Source organism: Tursiops truncatus, chromosome 13 (genome assembly GCF_011762595.2).
Source record: "Tursiops truncatus isolate mTurTru1 chromosome 13, mTurTru1.mat.Y, whole genome shotgun sequence".
Taxonomy (NCBI): Eukaryota; Metazoa; Chordata; class Mammalia; order Artiodactyla; family Delphinidae; genus Tursiops; species Tursiops truncatus.
In genome coordinates, this window is record NC_047046.1 from 61,546,405 (window position 1) to 61,570,850 (window position 24,446).

General features: G+C 47.1%; 1 protein-coding gene across 11 annotated transcripts in view; it reads left to right on the top strand.

The window, feature by feature from the left end:
- The first annotated feature begins 23,317 nt into the window (after positions 1-23,317).
- ARK2N (arkadia (RNF111) N-terminal like PKA signaling regulator 2N) overlaps positions 23,318-24,446 on the top strand; it is a 100,664-nt gene continuing 99,535 nt past the window's right edge. For 8 of the 11 annotated variants that reach the window (XR_012325386.1, XR_012325387.1, XM_073790684.1 and 5 more), the window contains exon 1: positions 23,927-24,064. The gene's annotated coding sequence lies outside the window, so the exon portion shown is untranslated. Of the gene's footprint in view, positions 23,454-23,926; positions 24,070-24,446 lie in introns of those variants that run through there. The other 3 variants (XM_033837714.2, XM_033837712.2, XM_033837713.2) reach the window with 3 other exon arrangements.

A 24,446-nucleotide genomic window follows, 5' to 3' on the forward strand; every position in this document is an offset into this window, starting at 1 on the left:
ATTGGAGACATCGAGCTCCCTTCTGTTGGTATTTATTTATTTATGGCTGCATTGGGTCTTCGTTGCGGTGCGTGGGTTTCTCATTGCTGTGGCTTCTCTTGCTGTGGAGCATGGGCTCTAGGCATGTGGGCTTCAGTATTTGTGGGCTCAGTAGTTGTGGCACGTAGGCTCAGTATTTGTGGCTTGCAGGCTCTAGGGTACAGGCTCAGTAGTTGTGGTGCACGGGCTTAGTTGCTCTGCAGCATGTGGGATCTCCCCGGACCAGGACTCAAACATGTCCCTTGTATTGGTGGGTGGATTCTTAACCACTGTGCCACCAGGGAAGCCCCTGTTTGTATTTTTAAAGTAAATCTTTTAGAGATAAATGTGAAATGGATGAGTAAGCAAGTCACAGAACTGTGGATGATTAGTAATGATGAAATTATTAGAGGGGAGATTATAAGAAAAAAAAGCACGTAAGTTTGGAATTTTGTAAATGTGAAAACATCATTAATGAAAGGTATAGACCATAGATAATAGTAGATACAAACTCATGTAAATTTAGTTCAAAGTTTTTGGTGCAATATAATCTAGAATACTGGGTGAGCAATAAATTTGGGCATTACATGTGACCTAAAAATAAATAAATAAGTAAGTAAGTAAATAAGTAAAGTAACTCTTTTAAAGAATAATTTCTCTCTTCAACTCTAGGTTTACAAATATATATTATTCTTAAGTAACTTTTTTTTAGAATTTATTTATTTATTTATTTTTGGCTGAGTTACATCTTTGTTGCTGCGTGTGGGCTTTCTCTAGTTGCGGTGAGTGGGGGCTACTCTTCGTAGTAGTGCGCGGGCTTCTCATTGCGGTGGTTTCTCTTGTTGTGGAGCACGGGCTCTAGGCGTGCGGGCTTCAGTAGTTGAGGCTCACGGGCTCAGTAGTTGTGACGCACAGGCTTAGTTGATCCGCGGCATGTGGGATCTTCCCGGACCAGGACTCGAACCCATGTCCCCTGCATTGGCAGGCGGATTCTTAAGCTCTGCGCCACCAGGGAAACCCTAAATAACTCTTTTTGAAGCAGAGTACATATAGCAAAATCATAAGGGTATATAGCTTGATGAATTTTCACAAGGTGAACACACCCATGTGCACATCACCCAGATTAGGTTGTGTATAGAATATCACCAAGGGGCCACTTCCATATGCCCCGTTCCAGTCATTACTCTCACAAAGGTAATGAAAATCCCAACTTCTGTCAGGCAGATTAATTCACCCTGTCTTAGAACTTTAAGTGAATTCATACCGCATGTACTCTTGTGTCTAGCTGTTTTCACACATTATGTATTTGACCTTTGTCTACAATGTCGCATATTGCAGAAGTTTGCTTATTTTGATTGCTTTAGAGCAGTGATTCTCAATCGGGGGGGTGGTAATAATCCCCCCAGGAGACATTTGGCAATAGTCGTAGACATTTTTGGTTGTCACAACTAGGAGAGTGCTACTGTCATCTAGTGGGCAAAGGCCAGGGGTGCTGTTAAATATACTACAGTCTTCACAACAAAGAATTATCTGGTCCAAAAGAATTATCCGTGCCCTACTTTAGAATACTTCATTGTTTTATTTATCCATTCTACTGTGGATGGACGTTTGTGTTGCTTCCATTTGGGGTTCTTATGAATAAAGTTGCTATGTATGTTCTCATACATGTCTTTTGGTGCACATATGTTTGCATGTATGTGAAGAATACACCTTGAACATGTGAAGAATACACTTTGAACATTTGATATGTTCAAATTTAGAAAATACTGCAAAAACAATCCCAAAATGATTGTGTTAACTTGCGCTCTCACCAGCTGTGTGTGAGTTCCAGTTGTTCCACATCTTCATAAATCCTAGGTATTATCATTTAATACCATTTTTTGGGTGGTATTTAAACCATTTTTGGGGTGGTATTATCCCCCTTGTAGTGTTAATTTGCAATTTCTTGATGACTAATGAGGGTGGAACATTTTCACATGCTTGTTGGCTATTTAGGTACTTTATTTTGTGAATTGCCTGTTTAGTCTTTTGCCCATTTTTCTGTTAGGCTGTTTGCCTTTTTCTTATTGGTATGTAAGAGTTATTTATATCTTCTGGATATGAGTTTTTTTTATCAGCTATAAGTATTGCAAATATCTCCTCTCATTCTGGGACTTGTCGCTTTACTCGTTTAATAGCAGCTTTTGATGAACAGAATTAATGTTAATATCCAATTTATCAATCTTTCTCTTTTCATTAGTGCTTTCCACCTTCATTTTAAAAGCTGTTTTCACTGGGTTTATAGTTATAGGTTAGCAGTTATTTTCTTTTAACACTTTATTTATTTATTTATTTTTAATATTTATTTATTTATTTTTGGCTGCATCGTGGGATCTTTTGTTGCGGCGCCTGGGGTCTTTGTTGTGGCACACGGGTTTCTCTCTAGCTGTAGCGCACAGGCTGCAGGGCGCATGGGCTCTGTAGTTGGCTCACTAAGCCGCTTTGTTGCCCCGAGGCATGTGGGATCTTAGTTCCCCAACCAGAGATCGAACCCGCATCCCCTGCATTGGAAGGCAGATTCTTAACCACTGGACCACCAGGGAAGTCCCTTAACTCTTTAAATATATAATTCAAGTATTTCCTTACTTCCATCATGTATTAGTTTTCTATTGCTGTGTAACAATATTACAGCTAACTTAGCATCTTAAAACAAAACACATTTATTATCTCACAGTTTCTGGGGGTCAGGCATCTGGACACAGCTTATTCGGGTCCTCGACAGCGCTACAATTAAGATGTTGGTCAGGACTGGGTTCTCTTCTGGGGCTTGACTAGGAAAAGGATCCACTTCTCTGTTCATTGAGTCTGTTAGCCGAATTCAGTTCTTGAGGTTGTAGGCATACAGGCAGCAGTTCCTTGCTAGCTACTAGCTGAGGCCACCCAAAGTCCCTTGCCAAATGAGATTCCCCAACATGGCCACTTACTTCTCAAAGCCAGCAAGGGTGATAAGACCTCAGTAAGAGGGGCACCATGATCTTATGTAATATAATCATGCAATCTCATAATTAACATAATGTACTCACACACGTAATCATGTACATCTTGTCACCTTTGCCTTATTCTGTTGGTTAGAAGCAAGTCACAGGCCCTGCCCATACTCAAGGGTGGATGAGACAAGGATGTGAACACCAGGAGGCAAGGATCACGGGGGACCCCCTGAGTCTATACACACATTTCTGCTAAGAAGTCACCTGTGTTAACATGGTTCATTTGAAAGTAATGTGTGTATTTTTTTCTGTGACTGCTTTTGGTTCTCAGCAATCCTATGATGTTCTAAGTGTGTTTTTCTTTGAACTTCTCTTAATTAAGGATCATAGAACTTCTTGTACTAGTGGCTTGATATTTTTCATCTATTTGGGAAAATTCAGCCATTGTGTTTTCAAGTACTGCTTCTGCTTCATTTTCTCTCCCCTTTCTGGTACTCCCAATTACCTAGATGTTAGACTGTCTCACTGTAGCTCATATATCATACATGCTTTTCTGTATTTTCCATTCTTTTTTTTCTTTCAATTTTTTTCCATCTTTTTTCTCTCCTTCAGTATGGATATTTTTACTAACCGATCTTACATATTACTAATCTTGTTCTTAATCTGCTGTTAGACACATCTATTTCATTAAGTTCAGTTATTGTATTTTTCAGTTTATAATTTCCATTTTGTTCTTTTTAAAAAACATGTAACTTCCAGTTCTCTGGTGAAGTTCTCCATCTTGTCTTTTCTTGAACACATCAGTCACATTTACCACCTCAGTTCAAATCCTTTTATAGGAAGCAAACATCATCTCACAATCCTGATATCAATTGGGCTGTGAGGTAATACATCCATCAGTACGTATATTTATAACTTACAGACCTCAGCAACACTTTGACCATATAAAGTGCAAACACTGCAATTCATCTTTCATCTTCCATTTTATTATTCACATAGGACGCCAGTGATAACACACCCATTCACTTCAACACTGGCTAGATGAAAACCTAGTGGGAAAACCTCTAAGCCCTTGGTTCATCTAATAAAATCATTGCCCAGGGAAGAAATTCTGGATGGGAGGTACCCAGGCTTGCTCTCTGAGCAACAGTGTCTATTTGGAATAAAATGGATTTCTCAGGAAAATTCATGAATGAGAGTATGACAGCGGCCTCTGGATGGCCCCAACGACCCCTGCCTTCTGGGATCCTCTGTGTTGTCTACACCCCTCCCTCTGAGTGTGGGCTGAGCTTAATGACTTCATTCCAACAAATAGGACTCATGAGGCACAGTTATGCTAAAACTTTCTTTGTTGTTTGGCTGATATTCAAAGTTAACGGGGTGTCTTGTATTTTGTTTTATTTGCTAAACTGGCAACCAGTGTGTATTCTCCACTGATAATGTCTCCAAATCAGAATTCCAATTGTGAGTAGCCAATGGAAGTAGCCAATTCCAATTGTGAGTAGCCAACTTTGGTCATTTATGCAAGTAAAAGTAGAAAGAAATTAGGTTTTGGACTTCCCTGGTTGTCCAGTGGTTAAGACTCCACGCTTCCACTGCAGGGGGCATGGGTTCAGTGCCTGGCTGGGGAAGTTCTGCATGCCGTGTGGTGAGGCCAAAAAAAAAAAAAAAAAAAAGAAAGAAATCAAGTTTTGAACCTAGTCCCTAATTGCATTCTCTCATTGTTCTAATACTTTTTTAGTTGAATCTCTTGGCTTTTCCATATATGTAATTATTTCACATGCAAATAATGATATATTTACTTCCTCCTTATCAATTTTGGTTCTTCTAATTTTTTTCTCAGGCAGTACTATCATACCAACGTGGTAACAGTAGTAACAGCAAAAGTTTTAGTAATTGTTAATGTGTAATGGACTATCACAAATGGCATAAAACAATCATGGATTCTGTGGGTGAGTAATCTGGGCAAGGCACCGTGAGCATTTTTCATCTTTGCTCCTTACTATGTGGAGCCTCAAGTTGGGCAGATTTAAAGGCTGGGGATGGTTAAAGAGCTGAGGGGCAGAATCACCAGAGGTGTCTTCAGTCACTGGCCTGGCAGTTTTTGCTGGCTTTGGCCTGAGTCTCAAGCTGTCAGCCTCTGGGTAAAACACTTACACATGACCTCTCTGTATGGTCTCTTCATGATGGCTGGTTTGGGCTTCTTTCTAATATGATAGCTGGCTTTTAAGAGAACATTTTGGGCTTCCCTGGTGGTGCAGTGGTTGGGAATCCGCCTGCCAACTCAGGGGACACGGGTTCGATCCTTCGTCCAGGAAGATCCCACATGCTGTGGAAAAACTAAGCCTGAGCTCTCGAGCCTGCGAGCCACACCACTGAAGCCCGCGTGCCTAGAGCCCGTGCTCCGCAGCAAGAGAAGCCATCGCAATGAGAAGCCCGCGCACCGCAACGAAGAGTAGCCCCTGCTCACCGCAGCTAGAGAAAGCCCGTGTGCAGCAATGAAGACCCAGCGCAGCCAAAAAAGAGTGAACATTTTAACAGAGCAAGCAGAAGTGTAATAGCATTCTTATGATCAACTTTGAATGTCACAAAGCCTCACTGCCATCATTACTGTATCAAAGTCCACCCACAGAGTCAAGAGAAAGGGACATAGACTCCCTAGCCAGTGGGTGGATTGTCAGGATTACATTCTAAGAGGAGCATGTGGGATGGAAGATATTACTGTGGTCGTCTTTGGAGAATACAACCTGCTAAAAGGAACAGCTTTGCTGTGTTGCTGAGTTGAGTGGAGATTCTTCTACTAAAGGGGCTTTACCTTTAAGCCTGGGTTCAGATTTATTTATTAACATGTCAAGGAAGTCCCTCTATTCTGAAATTATTGAGTTTTTAAAAAATAAATAATAGATGGTGATTTTTTTCAAATGCTTTTTCAGCATCTATGAAGAGGCAGTGAAATAAGGTAAAAATGAGTGAGGTTGTGGTTGCTCCGTTTGAGGCAGGTCTGCAGTTCATCCATTCATTCAGTATGTTTCTGAGCACTTACTGTGTGCCAGACACTTTGCTAGACACTAGGATGAAACACTGAACTCAAACAGAAGTGGTTCCCAGCCCTCATGAAGTTTATAGCCGAAACGATCCAGATCCAATTAACTGCCTGATCTGGTTTTTGTGCCAGCAAGCACAGAAAAACTTGTCCCCTTCTGCTCTCCTACCCTAATCCCAAACAAACTCAGTAACCGGATCAGCAGTTCTCTCATTCCTGTGACAGGAATCTCTTGTCTGGATTGTGTTTGAAGGACATTGGGTATTTACATATATAATTTTGGCCACCAGGGGGCAGTCATATTTTAAAAATAGTTTCAAAGGGGAAGAAAACGGACAAACCCATTCCTTGAAAGGCTAGCCCTGGGGTTCTGGGGCCAGAGTCAAAAATCACATGGTGGGATTCACTCCAACGGGGACACAGCACAGCACTGTCCCACTTCAGGCCTGCAGATTGCACCAATTTGTCATGAGGCCCCGGCGCCTTGAGTGGAGGATGATGTAATGAAACCTGACCCAGGTTGTAATGAAGTAGATCAGAGGGTCTCCCAAACCAAACACTTCAGAGGAAGTTAACTGCACAGGAACTCCTGGAGGGAGAGGCCTAGAGCACCTCCCACCCCCATCACCTTTCAAGTCCTCCCTGAATAGTGAGCATTTACTAAGCACTATCTATTCAGCTGCCCGGTCTGTATCGGGCGGGAGAAAAGCAGACGTTCTGGCTACAAAGCAAGACCTCGCTTGCACAACATTATGAGAGAGCAGTAAGGACAGCCGGAGCCAAACAGAGTCCAGTCAGGAGTCCCCCACCACGCCCCCCGGAGAAGCACACAGAGCACCCAGGCCCCCAGCTTCTCCAGGGGCAGCATGAGCCCTTACCCTTGGGGTCCTGCCAGCATAGCTGTGCTTCCAGGAGCTCCAACTCTTCTCTGTTCTCTCTGTAGCCTAGGGTGAGGCATCTATTTCCAGTGTATTGATTTGTCTTATTTTGGTTTTTGCTTGTGTCCAAAGTGGTTTATCAAAGCCCCACATCCCTTCCCCATCTGGGGCTGGAGCAGCTTTGGGAACAGAGAAGCAGGAGAGACTCTCAGGCTGCTTCCCCACCCAGCCTCCCCCTGTTAGCAAGGCTGTTGCCCCAGAATCATAGCCCTGCCCCTCCCTCGAATAGAAACCAATTGCTCTTATCTAAGTTTTACGAAAAAGCTTCGAAGAGAAAAAAACAGTTCGAACGAACTAGGCCCAAACTGGCGGAATAACTATAGCTCTTCGTAATGCATTACCAACTAAATGACACACCCACAGGCTCCGTGACAATTGACAATTGCCATGACAACTACTGGAAAAGCCCATACCAGGGCTGAAAAGGAGAGTTGTATCAGTACCAGGTCCAAATCACACCCTTATTCTCAGATAATTCATTAATACTCCTCCCACTCTTTCCAAATCCCTCCCTTTTACTTGATCCTGCTATACTGTATATTTGGTGTCTCTGCCCTAACTGGGTTGAGAAGTTGATTTCTGAACTAGGTTCCTGCCTCTCCATTCTTTGGCCATTGAATAAAGCTTGTGCTATTCCAGTCTTAGCGTCAGTTTTGTTATCGGCTGCACAAATGCGATTGGAAGAAGAACCTCCCTGGTTGAGACAAGGGGTCTCAGCCTGGGCTGGGACCCCAGAGCAGGTCCAGTCAACCAATTTGGTAACACCCCCACCCCCAAGTCAGTGAGTGCAGAGCCCACTTGAATGAGAAGAAGGAAAAAGGAGGAAAATGGTTAATATCTTAAAAATATTCTCCATCCACAGGGTTGTGAGAATGCACAAATCTTAGCCCAAATCTGGTGTGAGCAGGAACTCAATGAGTATTAGTTATTAGATGTCTACAATCCCTTACTGGAATTTCCGAAGCCCCAAAGCTCTAAAAACCTAAAACTCTTTCATAATTCATTTGGCAAAACCCAATCTGACCTGTACTTATTTTGTGGCAAAACTGCATCTGAACCACCATGCAGCTAATTTTGGTCTACATGTACCACTTGGTGTGAGTAGTCATGTTTCACTGCAGAAATCCACAGTGTTTGATTAGAGTCCTGTCCCAGACTGCACCATGGGTGCTGTGAGTCTAAGGTGTGGCTGATTGTCTTTTTAAAATCTGGAACCATCTGAATCCTGAAACATAACTGGTCCCTGAAACCTGTTTCTGTATGAAACCTAGGTTCTATATCTTATTTCTGCTTTTATCTAGCTATGTGACATGTCATGTGGTGACCCTAAGCTCCACATCTCCTGCATTTATTCCTGCCCTGTAAGATCCATGCCCTTTGAGTGTGGGCTGGACCTGTGACTTGCTTCTAACTAATAGAATATGGCAAAGGTGAAGAGATTTTGAGGATGTAATTAAGATCCCAAATCAGTTGGTTTTTATTTAATCAAAGAGGAAATGATCCTAAGTGGGCCTGACTTAATCAGGTAAAAGCTTTAAAAGAGGGACTGGGCCCTCCCTGGGGCCAAGACTCTCTCACGTGTTGGCTTTGAAGAACTTTCCATGCTGTGAAAGGGCCTATGGAGAGGCCATTGGCGAAGAACTGTGGGCAGATTTTAGTCGCTGAGAGCACTTGGCTGACTACCAGCAAGAAAAAAAAGACCTCAGTTCTGCAGCAGCAGGCAGAGGAAGTCTGTCAATAGCCTGAGGGAGCTTGGAAACATCTTTCCCCGCTTGAGACTCTGATGAGATGGCAGCCCAGTTGATACCTTGATTGCAACATATCAAAACTCTGAAGCAGAGGACCCAGCTAAGTCAAGCTCAGACCCCTGACGTATGGAAACTGAGCTAGTAAGTGTGTGTTGTCTTCATCCACCAGATCGTGGTTGTTGGTTATGCAACACAGAGAACTAGCACATTAGAGACAGTCCTTAACCTCCATGAGCCCCAGCTGCTCATCTGCAAACTGGGGAAATGGGTAGACTAAGGTCACATCTAGGAGTCTCTCCGGCTGTAGCTTTTGGAGACTCTCTGAGATGCTGGGTGCTTTGGTTTGGGCAGAAGAGATAATGGTCCTTTAGTGGGTGAGCAGATGTGAGGCAGGGGGCTGTGGGTTCCAAAACAATGCACAGGCAGAGAAAATGCAGACAGCTGAGGACTCCCCCTGAGTCCCTGGTGACCCACCTCCCAGGCTGGACACTGCCCACAGCTGGCACCACTCCCGGCTGCAGAGGCAGTCGTCTTTCAAAAGCAGGAAAAACAAACATCCTCTTTTCCCTGCTCTGTAAGGGAAGCTCCAACACACTGGACACTGCCCCATCTCTATCAGTTTAGTAAGGGCAAAAGTCCATTCCCAGCAATCTTCATCTCAAGACACCTAAAGCTCTTGGGCTGGTGGTCTCAGGACGGGGAACTCGCAGGGAGCTGAGTCAGGGAGGGCGTCAGGTTTCCTGTGAGTTCTTGGCAAACCTCTGAAGAGGGTAAGCTTTTACTTCTGTGTTTTCCCACTGAGCCCACTGGCCATGTGTCCTTGCTTTCTACACTCCTGCCTCCTGTCACAGGGGCCCCAGACTACCAATGTGCCCCAGAGGTAGAGCAGCCTTCCCTCCTGCAAAGACTCACTCAGACACAGCTGACACTCTCATTTCACTGGCTGAAGCGATGGTCCCTTATTAAATTCCTTGGGGGATGACCTCATTAAGCCTTGTTATGGGTCACTTCTATTTTAGGGAGAATAAATTTCCTGGAATATTTCTACGGACATCTAGTTAATTGAAACCTGAAGTAGGGGTTGGGGGAAGGGTGGGCACGAGTGAGGAGGTGGAGGAAGCCTGAAAGGGTGAGGAGTGGGGAGCTGGTTGGAAGGAGGACACAGGGGGTACGTATGAGGGGAAACGATAAGGAGGAAGACACAGGCCGAGGAGAGGGAGGGAACACAAAACAAGCATCCATTGCAGCCTGATCTGCTGAGATAGCCTCCTAGCTGCCTCGCAGGCCTCCGCGCTCAACCCTGCCCAGACACGTGAGTCCAGACCAGCGTGATACGATAAGGGCCTAGGCCAGGATATGGCAACAGAGATGGAAAAGAAGGAGATATGAGAGAACTTGGAAACAAATTTGATATAGGGCTGGAGGAGAGGAAAGAACCCAAGATGACCTTGAAAGATCCTTGCAGAATGGGGAGAGGTGCCAGAGTACAAGTCCAGTAGAGACCTCAGGTCAATGCCAAGTCCAGGGCTCTATTGTTTGAAGAATCCCTCTTCACCCACTTCTGAAAAAGCGACATTTCCTGTCTCCAGTCTTCTGGCTCTTCAGCCATTCATGCATGCACGCAGCTAACGTGAATTCAGTACTTACCAGATTGGACCCAGGCTGAGGACTGGGCAATGCAAATGTAAACATACTTCTTAGGCCAAGTGACTTGAGTCCATTCAGAGCAGTTAGCGACTCAGAATCTCTTTTACTTCAATTCCCTCTTCAAACAATTGTGCTGATCCTTAGGATAGGTGCCGCAGAGAAGCGGATATAAAGAGGGAAGAAAGTTTTGTGTTGGGGACCTTAAAGTCAAGTGAACTGTGGCATGTGACAGTGCTGGAAGACAGGTGACCACGAATTAATTGTGTGGCTCTTGGCTGGACTCCAACCAGGCCTGGGTTCTTTCATCTGTAAAAGGAGGGAGTATGGTTAGATGATTTCTGAAAACTCTCCTACCTTTGTTTTATGCTTTGTTTTTGATGTGAAAGTGTTATGAAAAGTTTGGTTTCTACATAGATGTGATGTAGTCCTTTATTTCAGAAAACAATAATAATGTGAGCACCCACAGAGGGATGTGGGGTGTGACCTGGAACTCTGTTCCTCACTCCGGTGCGTCCATATGGAGGGGGCTTCATTTGAGCCACGGTCCCGGTGTCGCTCTTCGGAAGAAAGACATCTGACAGCAAAGTTTGAGGGAAGGACCTGAGCAAGCTCTGCTAAAACCAGCTGTGTACCTGTTATGGGCTGAATTGTGTTCCCCCCAAATCCATATGTTGAAGCTCTAACTCCCAGGACTTCAGAATGTGACTGTATTTGGAAATAGGGCCTTCAAAGAGACAATTAAGTTAAAACGGGGTTGTTGGGTTGGGCCCTAATGTACTATGATTGGTGTCCTTGTAAGAGGAGATTAGGACACAGACAATACTGACTGAGGGGTGACCATGTGAAGACACAGCAGGGAGGAGGCCAACTGTAAGCCTCAGAAGAAACTGAACCAACAGACACCTTGATCTTGGAATTCTAGACTCTAGAACTATGAGGAAATACATTTCTGTTACGTCACCAATCTATGGCACTTCATTGTGGCAGTCCCAGTGAATTGACATATCACTCTAGGGCCCCACTGCAGAGAGGGTATATTCTGGGCTGCTCACCAGGCAGTAACTCCACTACTTGGGGGAAGGGCTGAGGTTGTCCAGTCTGTCGACAGGGGCCGTGACACATCATGAAGTCCGTGGGTCCTGCACATTTAAACCGTGTCCTCCAATCTAGCTTTTATTTATCATAAAGTTGACACTTAAATGTTCACCTGTTGCCTGTGTCTTATTTCTCAACTGGTTCCAAACTTTTATGTTTTTTTTGGTTCCAAACTTGAGGAGAGGGAGAGAGAGGGTTATTTATTGCACCTCCATCCCCGAACCTAGCAAGAAAAAGGAAAGAAAAAAACCATCTCAGACCATGTTACGGATAAGTCTTCCCTGGGGATTTTGTTCTTTCTTCTAAACTCCTTGTTCACTGTTGCCCTCATCACTCCTGAATGAGCATTCTGACTCCGGCGGCCGGGCCCACACATTCCCAGAATGGCTTGGCTCTTTTTTTTTTTTTTTGCGGTATGCGGGCCTCTCACTGCTGTGGCCTCTCCTGTTACAGAGCACAGGCTCCGGACGCGCAGGCTCAGCGGCCATGGCTCACGGGCCCAGCCGCTCTGCAGCATGTGGGATCCTCCCGGACCGGGGCACGAACCTGTGCCCCCTGCATCGGCAGGCAGACCCTCAACCCCTGCACTACCAGGGAAGCCCCCAGGATGCTGTTTTGACATATTAATTTGTGTGTTTCTTATAGTATTCTGCCTGCCCCTTCCATTTCAAGTAGACAGCAAGGTTGGTAATTTCTTGTTTCGTGATTCAGGTTGGGTGCAAAGCAGAAGGAGGTTGAGGTCAGTGACTCTTGTCCTCTGAAAAAAATCTAAGCTCACTGGGTTTCATGTGTGTTGTAGGGGGATGGGAGATGGCCTTTGAGAGAGAAGAAATCATAGGGGCCTGGAAGGTAAGAGAGGTGTGGGTGATCTCATCCCTGCACAGCCGTCCATGATGGAGGTGGCCCATCCTCCTTTGTGGAGTGGGAGGCCTTTGAGGATCCAGCCTTGGCAAAGATTTCTCCCCATGCATAACATGGAAAGAGACCCCAGCTACTGCCCACCACTGGGCTTTGGCAAATGACAGATCTGTGTGGATGGGAGACTAGACCCTATCCTAACTTTACAGGCACTTGTGGGTCCTGAGTGGGGAAGGGAAATGAAGCTTCAGCAATGACTGACATGGTCTTTCCTGCCAGGAGGGGGACTTAGAGTAGAAATTAAATTGGTTTATAGGACATAAAGAAAGTGAGCTGGGGGCTTCCCTGGTGGCACAGTGGTTGAGAGTCTGCCTGCTGATGCAGGGGACACGGGTTCATGCCCCGGTCCCGGAGGATCCCACATGCTGCGGAGCGGCTAGGCCTGTGAGCCATGGCCGCTGAACCTGTGCGTCTGGAGCCTGTGCTCCACAACGGGAGAGGCCACAGCAGTGAGAAGCCCGCGTACCGCAAAAAAAAAAAAAAAAAAAAGAAAGTGAGCTGGCTTCAGATGGCCAACAGGCCCATGAAAAGATGCTCAACATTGCTAATTATTAGAGAAATACAAATCAAAACTGCAATGAGGTATCACCTCATACCGGTCAGAACTGCTGTCATTAAAAAGGCTACAAATAATAAATGCTGGAGAGAGTGTGGAAAAAGGGAACCCTCCCTCACTGTTGGTGGGAATGTAAGTTTGTGCAGCCAATATGGAAAACAGTATGGAGATTCCTCAAAAAACTAAAAATAGAGTTGCCATATGATCCAGCAATCCCACTCCTGGGCATATATCCAGACAAAACTATAATTCAAAAAGATACATGCACCCCTCTGTTCATAGCAGCACTATTCACAATATCCAAGACATGGAAACAACCTAAATGTCCATCAACAGATGAATGGATAAAGAAAATGTGGTACATATATACAATGGAATACTACTCAGCCATAAAAATGAAATAATGCCACTTGCAGCAACATGGATGGACTTAGAGATTATCATTCTAAGTGAAGTAAGTCAGAAAGAGAAAGACAAATACCATATGATATCACTTATATGTAGAATTTAAAATATGATACAAATGAACCTATCCAGGAAATAGAAACAGACTCACAGACATAGAGAAGAGACTTGTGATTGCCTAGCAGGAGAGGGGTGGGGGAGGGATGGAGTGGGAGTTTGGGGTTAGCAGATGCAAACTATTATATAGAGAATGAATAAACAACAAGGTCCTACTGTATAGCACAGGGAACTATATTCAATAACCTGTGATAAACCATAATGGAAAAGAATATAAAAAGAATGTATATATATATATATATATATATATATATATATATATATATATATATGTATACCTAAATCACTGCTGTACAGCAGATATTAACACAACATTGTAAATCAACTATACTTCAATTAAAAAAAAAAGACTCAAAAAAGAAAAGAAAAGGAAAGAAATTGAGTTGGAGGACTAGATTATCATCCACTAGAGGGAGTTCCCTGGTGGTCCAGCAGTTAAGACTCTGTGCTCCCAATGCAGGGGGCCCAGTTTCGATTCATGGTCAGGGAACTAGATCCTGCATACATGCCACAACTAAAGACCCCGTGTGCTGTAACTAAGACCTGGAGCAGCCAAAATAAATAAATAAATAAGTAAATAAACATTTTTTAAAAAAAGAAAAAGAAAGAAATGAATTCTGGATCCTTTGTTTAGGTCCTGATATGTTGCTTCCCCTTCCCCATCTTCCACTCCAGAATTTTTTTTTCTTTCGGCCTAACCGCATGCTTGCGGGATCTCAGTTCTGTGACCAGAGATTGAACCCTGGCCATGGCAACGAAAGCCCAGGGTCCTAACCATTAGGCCACCAGGGAACTCCCAGGAAATTTTGCTAAGGGCTGAACTGGCCCATAATTTACTTCATCGTCACCTTATCTGTTGCCTGGAATGTGGCAGTTTGGGGAGTGTGTTATCATTCTTGAGACTGTACAAGTGCCCTCACAGTAGCCTGGGGCAGCCCCAGAAGGAGAATCCTTCAGCCAATGGATGTTTCCTGCCAGAGACTAAAGGCCCCAGTGGGGAAGGTTCTTCTATTTTCCCCTCAATGAGGTGGAGAGTGGAGCAGCTGGAGGAGAAGCTCCCCCAGGGGTGTGTGGGGGGACTGAGGCCGGTGGGGTGGGGGGTGAGGGGGAGGCTGTGCAGGATGGGAAGATCCCTCCAGGGCGCACGGTGCTGGGGACCATGAGACACACAGATCTCTCTCCATGCTGAGCCACCTCCAGCCCAGTTAAGACTCCTTAGAAACAGCCAGCACCTCTCTTCTCTCTTTAGCCCCACCTTGTCCCCTCTGCTCTCCCCGCCCTCCATGCAGCGACCAGGTTCCCCAGGAGCAGTGTGGTGAGGGAATCTCTACCTGCTCCCTGGTGGTCGGCCTTGGGGACATACCGTCTGGTGGTGGGGAGGGGAGGGTAGGACAAACAGGAGCAGTCCCTGTTTCGGGGAGAGATAGGAGCTGGGCAGAGGCAACGCAAGAGCAGCTGAACAGGAGCTGGCTGGGGCGAGCCCTCTATGTCAGTCTCTTCTGCCCCTATATTCTGGCAGGCCCTCTGGCAGGGACAGGGTCACCTTGGCAGTGACTGTGCATCCCACACCCTTGTAGACAGGGGCAATGTCTTTTGGGCCTCCCAGGAAGATAAGCTCTCTCCTAGCTGTTCCTGGCTTTTACAGTTCAACAATGTCAATTTAGGGTTTTGGCTGAGAACACATGTCTCCAAAGGGGCAGTTGAAGGCACATGATTATCCAAAAGGATGTGGCCAGCTAGCCTGTAAGCAAGCTTCCTGCAGTCCTTGTGGCAATGGGAAATCCAGTTTGCGTGATATGAGGAGAGAGGCTCTTGAAACTTCTGAAGTTTAAGAAGCCTGGAACATTCCATATTTGTATTCTACCTACACTTTAGACCCAGTCTCATCCCACCATAGAGTGGGACTCTTCCCACACAACATCAATCTTTTCCTTCTCTGAGTTATTTGAGCACTAATAACCAATAACACAGACTTAGTTCTCAGCTCTCCTCCTATTGTTCTTTCTCTTTGAGTTATTTTTGACCTTTTGGATTGTAAATTCTAGAGCTTCTTGGTATTTCCCAGGTTCCTGGTATAACGGGAATGCAGGAACAGTTGGCTTTGGGGCTTGGTGAGAACGCACAGATGACTGTTGGATTGGCTCTCCCAGGTCATCAGCGTGTTGTGATTTGAGAATGTTGAAAAACCTGGTGAACCAAAAATATCTTCCTCTCCCCAACTGACCTGCCTTCCTTTTATGTCACTTCCTGACAGCTTCTAGAGAAGTGCTTATTTTATTTTTATTAAACATTCACCTTTTTCTAATACATTTATTTATTTATTTTTGGCTGCATTGGGTCTTCATTGCCGTGTGTGGGCTTTCTCTAGTTGCAGCGAGCAGGGGCTACTCTTCTTTGCAGTGCGCGGCCTTCTCATTGCGGTGGCTTCTCTTGTTGCAGAGCACGGGCTCTAGGTGCACGGGCTTCAGTAGTTGTGGCAGGTGGGCTCAGTAGCTGTGGCTCATGGGCTGTAGAGCACAGGCTCAGTAGTTGTGGCGCACGGACTTAGTTGCTCTGCGGCACATGGGATCTTCCCGGACCAGGGCTTGAAGCTGTGTCCCCTGAATTGGCAGGCAGATTCTTAACCACTGCGCCACCAGGGAAGCCCAAGAAGTGTTTATTTTATTTGGACAAAGTATTCTGTCACCTGGGAGGGGTAATATGTTAGTCAGCTACCACTCTAGCAAGAATTACGTTCCTTAATTAATTGTTTTTAAGACAAAAAGAGTAGAAGCCTTAGGGACTGAGTCCTAGACCAGGAAGTTTTGGGTGTCAGAAGGTGGGGGAGAGAGGCAAGGAGGGCTAAAGTCCTAAGGCCTTGAGTGGTGGGAGGTAAAGGCACTGACTGGGTCAGGGAGGGTCCTGGACACGAGTAAACACACACCAAAGACAAACTGATTTTATTGTTTCGCCTTCTGTAAGGCTGCCTGCATAGCAGAGGTAACTCATTCAGGAGACACTGTCTTATCCATTAGTTCTCTGAGGGCAGGGATGGCCAGTATACATCCCTCAGCCTGATCCACAGTACATGAGTGCATGTTCTCTTGGGTGACAAGAATGGAGCCAGCTTTGCACTTGCTCTCCATCTTTGTAAACATACTGGACTTGTGGTGGGCCTGGCTTCACTCAGTGAGGCCTCCCCGTTGCCCCAGAAAGGGATCTTGAGATGCCTCCCTGCAGAGCTGGACTCGTACCCTTCTAGTGACTCTGAAGGACTCATGGCAGAAACCACAAGCAGAATTAAAAAGCCAGAACAGCTCTACTAAGTGCTTTAAGGAACACATTTTTTCCAAAAAGTATAATTAGTAAAAATATACTAGTTTTCTGCAAAACAAGAGGGTGATCTCTAAGCCTCCTTCTTAGGCCTGGTGGTTACTCGTGGTTCCCATTGAAACACAGTTGCTCAAGACGGGGGAGGCCTTTGGAAGCCGTCTGGTGTCCTGTGCTCCCGGGAACTTGTACGCCTGGCTGGTGGGGCTCTCCCAGACTGCTGACACCCCCATAATTTCTGTAAATCTCTGCTTTGTCTTTCTCCTCGGGGACCCTATCCTGTTTTCCCAAAGCCTGCTTCCTTTGCACTGACTCCTCAAGAGAGGAGTCACATGAGATACTCTGCTTCATTTAATTTTAGGTTATTGTTGCTGCTGTCAGTCTATTGAGGTTCTGTAATGAATGTCTGTATTGTTCTCAGTCCCCAAGCCTTTTTCAAATGATCAGCACATTATAAAACACAATAATGAGTCTAATTCCCCACCCCCCAATACACACATGCACACACACACGCACACACACACGCACACACACAAAATGACACTGCTAAGTCCTCCAGACATGAACGGTAGTGGAAAGAGTCTGGGATTTGGAGGCAACAGAGCAAGGTCACCAGCACTAAGTGGTCATCCATTTAGTGCTGGTGACCTTGGGCAAGTCGTTCATTCATTCATTCATTCATTCAGAATAAGCATTTATTCAGAATCTCCTTGTGTCAGTCTGCTATATAATCTCTGCAAAATGTTAACAACACCCGCCCCACTACCTTCCAGGACAGTTTGGAGGAGCTAATGAAGTCATACTTATGAAGTGGTCAAGGTAAACACTAAACAAGAGTACGTTGACGGTATTAATCAGCAAAAAGATAAAAACAAAATTGGAGTGTGGGGGACAAGGGCCCAAACCACAACACCTGATACATCACTTGTGTGAGAAATATACCTATTCTGCTGTCCGGTGGTACTTGCGCTTTTGGAGCCCAGCCTCTCCTCAAGCTGGACCTGCTTTGCCCAGGATACCTTTCTCTACATTTCTGTCTTTGGAAGCCCTGCTCTTTCTCCAAGGCCCTGGTCAAAACTTCCTCTTCGAAGAGGAATTAATTTCTCCCTCCCTCATGCCCCTCCTCTGCTTCTGCAGTTTGTTTCTAGATGGAGCCCTGTTACTACACTGACCAATGGTCTTGAGGGAGGTGACATGTTCTCCTCCAGGAATCTTGGCTCTGCCCTTTAGCTCATGTGACCCTGGTCAGGTGCACTGTCTTCTCTGGGCCTCTGTGTCCTCTTCTGTAAAACCTGCCTCCCCTTGCTGACTGTGGCCTTGTGCTTAGTGGGCAGGCCTCTGATGGATGTCTTCTGAACGAGACTGAATGGCACGCATACTTTGCTGTTCTCCTAAGAATGTAGAGGACGTTCCACTTAACTGTGTGCAAGTGCAAATGAGGAATGCTAGGATCATACCCACCCAGCATTTGCTTCCTGCACTGTCACCAGGAAAGAGGAATTCCTCTTCAGAGGCACTCCTTTATGTTTCCATACCCCTGTGCGAGGTAAGCATTAAATTACTCAGCCTTTCAGAGGCTTGGGTGTGGGCAGCATTGACTGCCAGCAAAGAGGTGGACGTGGTCACAGGGAAAGGAGGTGAGGAGTCTGAAGAGAGATTTGGCCTAGGACTGGCCTTGCTTAATGGCACATGTTTATTTGAAACCAAATGTAACATATTTATTTAAAGTCAAAGTTTAGGATCCTGTGTGGTTTCTTTTCTGACACCAATTCTCCAACAACTGGGTGTCCAACCATTCAGTTCAGTTGTGACACTAACTGCCCAGAATTAGTGCAGATCCCACAGGTTCAGGGCTCAGTCCCATGAGATTGTCCCACTTCAGACGCCAGCCACAAGCAGGGGCCCTGGGCTACCCACACTTATATTCTGCAGACTATAAATTCAGGGGTTCCCATGGCTCCTCCTTAAGTTTGATAACTTGCTAGAATGACTCACAGAACTCAGGAAAGCACTTTCCTTACTATTGCTGGTTTATTATAAAAGAAACAAGCCAGGAACAGCCTGTGGAAGAGGAATGTGGGAGTGGGACTGCCAACCTGGCAGCTCTCTCAACTCCATCACGTAGGGGTTATTATCCAGGTTTTATTATGTAGGCATTGTTAATTAAATCATTAGCCATCGGTGATTGAAGTCAATCTCCTTCCCGGAGGTGGAGGAGGGGCTGAAAGTTCCAACCCTTTCTCTCTTCAAAGGTTAGTTCCTCTGAGAAGTTGCCCCCCTCCTGAAGCTACCCCAGGGGCCCATCAAGAATCACCTCCTTAGCAAATCAACTATACTTCAATTAAAAAAAAAAAAAGAATCACCTTCTTAGCATAAACTCAGGTCTCTTGCAAATAACAAAAGGCACTCCTATCACCCAGGAAATTCCAAGCATTTTAAAGGAGCTCTGTGCCAGAGACCTGGGACAAAGACCAGATACGTGTTTTTAATTATACACAGATCCCCTGATGTTGTTCTTACTTAAATACTGCAGTGTTTGGAGCTGCAGGGAAGGTGCAGGACTGGAGATGTTCTCCTCAAAGCTGATGGTGATCAGAAGCTTTTACAAGTCCTTTCTTCCAGATCATTCTGTGTCTTTGGAAGGCATCCTACCTGCCACCCACAGGGAAGGTCCCTAGGGCTACAGGCCCTTCCCTTCTTTCCTAACACCTTCTTTCTCGCTTGCAGACGGCAGTTCTTGGCAGTTCTCGCTTCTCCCCTCCCTCCCCTCCCAGAGGTCCACATGTCCGCTGCGGTGGTCAGCCTGGGGTCAGTGCTCTCCTTCCTCTCCAAGTTGTTAGTGGGCCACGACAATATGCTTTCTGCTGGCTTTGACCGGAACATTCCCTAGAAGTCTGGTGAGAACTTCGGACCCTGCTTGCCCCATTAGTGCTTAAAAATGAAGCCCAGACTCCTTCCCCTCACATTAAGCCCCAGACATGCCTGCTGGCCGTCTCCCGCTTCATCCCTCCGCTGTCCAGTCACAGGCAGCCGGGCCCTTGGATTGTTGTCCTTCAAACATCCCAGGGGCTTTTCCACCTCTTGTTCCTTTTCCCTGTTGACTTAAAAAAAATGCACAACATAGGGAGTGGCTGCAGTCTGATGGCTGCTAGATGACAGGTATTCTTTTCCTTCCTGAGTTCCCTCAGGACTCACCAGCTCATCAGTTGGCAGTGGCTGTAATTGCTGATGACTGTGACATCCTTTGTTTATAGGAAAGATTCTATTTCTCCTCCCCCAAATGTCAGCTTCTCTGCACAGCTGTCCTTCAGTCACAGACATTTATTTCCTTGCTCTGTCTGCCATTCCCTGTGCTGGACACCAAGGGAGCTGTGAGGGAGGACTGCCTAAGCTTTGCCCTTGAGGCACTGACTCTTCTTCCTTTTCAACAACTGTCTGTCAGGCCTCCTACCCTCCTCACAGCCTCTCACCCACTTGGCATCTGGTGCCACTTCCTTGTTTTGACATCTTTTCAGTTTCCTGTGTCTCCCCAGCTAGATGCTTAGATGGATTTCTTCCATCCACACCTGTGCTGAGTGTGTCCACTACAGAGCAGGACAACATGACCTGGCTCCCTTGCTACTCTTTGGTGTGTCAGATGGATGAGAAAGAATATTCATGACAGGTGCAAAGGAGGGTAAATGTTATGAGGGGAACAAGCAGGTGTGGTGACGGGTGGTGGGTGCTAGTTTAGATGGGGTGTCAGAGGAACTCCTCACCCCTCCCACCCCAGAGGTCCCACAAAGCTATTCTTTTATTAAAAAAGAGGCCAATACATACTTGTTGAAAAATTTAATACTGTCCTTTGCATTTATTTCCATTTTTTAATAGACTTACAGACTTTCCATATAGAAGGGGTGTCACCTGATTGGAAAGAGGAACTTGGAGCCCAAGACAGAGGCACCTCCACCATCCACCCCAGAGAACTGTATGGGGGCTGCGGGTGGTGCCGCTCCCAGACACCCCTGGCCACCGCGTGACTCCACCTTCATGGCATCCTTCTGCCCTCTTTCATTCTGGTTCTGCGTGAACTTGTTGCTCTGGAAATATGAGTCCCTAGACACCGTACTTGACCAGTGTGAGTCTGTGCTTGTAGGAGGTGCTGGCCTGGAGTGTTGCCGTCAGAACAACGGCCTTGTTGAGAGTGTTCTCTCTGAGCCAAGAGTTCTGCTGAGAGCTTTACACACGCTCATTTCGCCCTCACCCCTCGCAAGAACCTGCAAAGTAGTATCAGGTTTCGCCGTGTTTGACAGGTGAGGACGCTGAGGCACAGTGAGGTTGCAGAAGTGCCCAGAGGTCACTCTGCTGAGGGAGGCAGAACCCGGTCCAAATCAAAATCTGTCAGGCTCCAGAGCTCTCGGTCCTGGAGACCATGTCACCTTCCACTACTTGGAATTCTCAGGCTGCTTCCGGATGGCCTTCCATATGGAGGGCATAATTTAATTCTGTGGAATAATGCCGTGGGGCAGAACAGGTGATGCTAACTCTGAACATGGTGACTTGTCTGCAGTTATGTGGCCACCAGGGTCAAGACGTTCAACATCACCCCTCCTCCTCATTCAACTGTTCAACTGTCTTATAGCAGATGCTGGGGGATTGTAGTGGATGCTGGTTTTGCGGGTGGGAGGGGGGAGGTAATGGTGGTTACACTGAGGGAGGGGTAGCCTAGAGCTGAGGTGAGGGTTCCATCCCTTGGATCCCCGGTTTTCCTTATCTAACGAGTGGTTCTAAAAACAGCATCCACCTTACAGGGGCAAATTTTGGAAGCTGCCTGCTCAGTCAGAGAGAACAGACTATAGTCAAAGCAAGGCCAGCCACATTGTGATGTTACTGCTTAGGCCACGGTTTCTAATAGGCACCTGCTGCAAGCCCAGCCCCAGTCCCAGTGGTGCATCAGGTGCAAGCAATGAAGCTGAAGGGTGATTCAGATGGGCTTGGCCTTGGCCTCCAGGGTTTATAAAAGAAATTGAGCGTAGAACCACTGATATGATCCAGTAGTAATACTACAGATAGGCCAAGGGGTGGACATGTTGGTAGGACAGTGTCTGTGAGCAGAGGAATCTTGAGAGAAATTTCCATAGAGGCAACAGGATGGAGGGTGGGTGATGGTGTGATTTGGACTGGGCTGGTTTTATGGGGATGGGATTTCAGGGGCTGGGAGAGCTGAGTATGTAGTGCAAAAGAGATTCTAGGAGACAATTCCAAGGCAGAAGTAGGATCAACTGCCCAGCCCTTCCTGCTCCTACAGAAGGGGAAGAAGAAAGCAGGTGCCCTATTTAGCAATCTAAATATGGCAGTAATAGGGATGTTAGTAATTAGTATATCAAACATCCCAGACTCTGAAAAAAAGCAGTCCATTCACTGTAAGGAATTGACTTGTTGGTATCAAACAGAAGGAGCCAAGATGGTACCTCAGTAGTCAGGGGCCTACCTCAGCATCTCTACAGCATTGATGAGATAAGACCATCGAGGGGCCATTTTAAAACTGAATGTATTTGTCCATATTCATTCATTCATTTCCAGACTGACAGCTGTGATTTTAATAGTTCTTTTCTCTTCTCTTTTTCTCCTGAAAGAGACTGGGCTCTTGTCATTACCCCACAAACTCTCAAATTCCTTGAGGACTAAGGAAGCAGGGAAATAAATAAATGAGTGAAATAACATACAGAGACAAAATGTTTATCTGGCACACAGTATGTTCTCAGTGAATTGCAAGGAGGCAGTTGGTAGTGGTGGTTGAGAATGCAGGCTCCTGACACTTACCGATGTGTGACCTTGGGCAGGTCACTTTATCACTCTGTCTGGTTCCACTTTTGTCATCTGGGGCCAGGAATACCACCAAACCCATAGACTTGTGAGGATTAAATGAATGAATCCACTTAGATGCATAGTATAGTTCCTTGCACGTAATAGGCATTCAGAGAAGTTAGCTATTAATTGTAAAACTATTTTATCAACTTACTCATTTAGGGATGGAAAATTCCCATGCTTGTGGGCAGTTAGCATAAATGAGAGAAATGGGGGAGCTGGGGGGCCTGATCTAAACGGGAGACTGATGTTAAGGGGAGCGTGGAGCCGGCGCTGTGATTTTCAGAATCTCCTCTAGGAGAGTGTCACCCCAGGTCCCAGCATGGCTCCTGAAAAGGTAAATGCCTTTTACATTTTCTCTTCAAGCCCTTATGTATTCATTTATTTCTCAAAACCCTGCTTTTAGCGAGCGCAAAGCCTTGGCCAGATCTTGAGTTATGAGGTTTGTTCTTTCTCCTTAAGCCCACCTTACCTTTCTTCCGGGTAAGCGTCCACACGTTTCCTTAACGATCTCAGACCTCAACGAAGGGCGTCGAAAACTCAGGGCTCGCTGGTGCAAATCAGGAGTGACTGCAGAGGTGGAATTTGGGGCGTCTGCATCGCGCGTAGGGGCGGAGCGGGGTCTCCCTGCGGGACCCTGACTCACCAGCAGGTGGCGATCGGTCTGCGAGGCGTGCAAGGTTCATCCAGAAACTTGAACGGGATGTTGATGCCACTGCATGAGAGAAGCACAGCGAAATCTCGCCGAGCCGAGCTGTCGGCATCCGCGAAAAGGTGGGGAGAGAACGGAGCGCAGTCCCTCCTGGAGTGACACCACAAGTTTCATTCGGGAAGGCTTCAGGAGGGGTGAGTACTGAGCAGCGAACGGAAAATGGAGCGACGTCCTTTTCTTAGGGCATTGTCCGTGGCTTGTATTGACTGGCTTTCCGACCCTTTGGGAAATTTCTGGAAGGGAGCTGCCTGAGCAGATGAAGGGAGAGCGGGAAAGAAGCCCAGGAAGCCTGTGCTCCCACGCCGGGCGCTCTGCAGCTGTAGGAGCGCGGGTCAGCCCAGCCAGATGGCGCTGTCTGGCTTTCTCTGGGCCTCCCGTTCGAGTGCCTAGAGGTCCCAGCCGCAGCGGCCCCTCTAGCCGACTGGCTCAGGCTCTGTGGTTCCGGGCGGAAGTGAGGCGCCGAGCGGAACGGCCTCTGGTGACATTTTCTCCGGGCGGCTCGGACGAGTGAAGGGACTTGGCGGTGGAGGCTGCGGAGGTGGCGAGATTCGCTTTGGCCCCGGTGGGGCTCTGACCGCGACCCCCTGCTCGCCGCCGGGGCTTGTGCAGAGGAAGAGAAGGCGGCGGTGGCCGTGACGTTCAGAGTCGCCGCGGCCCGGAGAGACCTGGCCCGGAGGGGGTCGGTGTGTGCCCCGACGGGGCGCGCGGAGCGAGCGAGGAGGTGCGGGGCCGCCGCGGAGCGCAGGTGAGGTAGGAAGGGGCGCAGGGCCGCGGCCGGCTACCGGTCGAGCCGCGGGACCCGGGTTGCTTCCCGGGAAGGGTCGGGTTGAGTCGGAGGGGTGCGGGCCGCGGGCCGCGGGCGAGGCTCTGCGGCGTCTGGGCGTCCGGGTCGTGACGGGCAGGGCTGTCGGACGCCGGGTGTTGGAGCCCGGGCGTGGCGGGAGGCGCGGCCCGGGTGGGGGCCAGCGAGAGGGGCAGAACAGCCCGACCCTTGGCTTGCTCGCTCGCTGGTAATCCTCGCGCCCTCCGGGCCCGGCCGAGTTGGCGGGCCGAGCTCCCCTCCTCTTCCCTGGCCCGGCGGGTTCCTTTACCAGGCGGCGGAGAGGAGGCTGGAGGTGCCGCAGCCC